The sequence below is a fragment of the Pteropus vampyrus genome, unplaced genomic scaffold (genome assembly GCF_000151845.1).
Source record: "Pteropus vampyrus isolate Shadow unplaced genomic scaffold, Pvam_2.0 Scaffold634, whole genome shotgun sequence".
In the NCBI taxonomy this organism is placed as follows: domain Eukaryota; kingdom Metazoa; phylum Chordata; class Mammalia; order Chiroptera; family Pteropodidae; genus Pteropus; species Pteropus vampyrus.
This window is the reverse complement of record NW_011889415.1, coordinates 133,979-135,383: the sequence shown is the minus strand read 5'-3', so window position 1 is coordinate 135,383 and position 1,405 is coordinate 133,979.

The following is a 1,405-nucleotide window of genomic DNA, read 5'->3' as shown; positions in this document are numbered from 1 at the left end:
GATTATCTCTGGAGCAAGGCGCCTTCAATTTAAGTCACAGGGACTCCCTGTAGACACTTTTAGGAACAGTGACCAACATCCAGTTAAAACGATCGAGCACCAGGGAAACGACACCGAGAGCGAGAACCAGAAGAAATAACAGAGGGAAAAACAATCTTATAAAGACTTTAGATATTGGACTCATCACCGACTATAAAACAGCTGTTTCAGAATATTTAAGTAAATAAAAGGCAAGCTTGAGAACAGCTACGAACTATCACCAGGCTCTAAAACCGGTGGAGACCAGCACTGAGTGTCCTGCAACCTACTCTTTCTCCAGTGGTTTGGATGGGCCTGCTCGTCCGGTTTCCAGTTTCGGGTCTGGGCCCGGTCTGGAGCTCCGCCCATCACAGCTGGACCTGACCTGGTGCCCCGCCCCTGACTGTTGGGCAACGGCCTGGAGCCCCGCCCCTCATGGGGCCTGACCTCACAGCAAACAGGCCTCCAGAAAGGAAATGCATTATTTCTCGGAACAGAGTGTTCAGAGGTGGGCTGTGCTTTGCGGATGGTTGGCTAGCAGCTCAGGAAGGCCCCCGACCTTTCATTTCTGCCTTGCCGTCCACACGGCTGGCTTGGCTCTGCAGTTGTCCCTTGCGACCAAGGCGCCTGCAAGGAGCAGTTGGAAGCGCATGCGTCCTACCGAAGCCGAGAGAGGAGGATTCCACGCCCCCATGGAAGTCCTTTCTGCAGTCTGATTGGGCTAATAGGATCATGTGACCACCGTGGTCCAAACAGAATTACTGATTGGCTTAAGTCTTAATTCCTGAACCAATCACTGGCAAGGAAGAATTCATGTATGTAAATTGCTTAGACTCGGGGTTCGCGGTGCCAGGGAGGGAAATCAGCCTTGAGAGGAAATTTAAGGCGCGCTTATCGCCCTCACAAAGACTTGGGTGAGAAGCTAAACGTCTTGCAAAGCGATCTAGTCTCACAATAATGAATTGTCCTCCGATCTTCAGGACATTTTGTTAAATAACAGCTTTTTTGAGATATAATCCAAATACCACAGAACTCCCCTATTAAAAGTGTCTAAGCCAATTTTTTAGATTATTCAGAACTATGCAGCTATGACCGCAATAACTTTAGAACGTTTGTAACACCCCTTTCCCTGCCACGTAAACCCCACAGCAGCCACTCAGCCTCCCCCCGGCCACGCAAACCCTGGGCAACCTAACCTGCTTTCCGTCCTTACAGATCTTCCTGTTCTGGACACCTCACGTAAATGGAAGGGACGACATGTGGCCTTCGTTGACTAGCTCCTTTCACGTAGCGCGCTGTGACCTGCGCCAGCATTCAGGGCCTTCCAGTGCAAGCAGGATTGCCTTGTGTGGGCAGACCGCATTCCATCTATGCGTTCAGCAGCTGA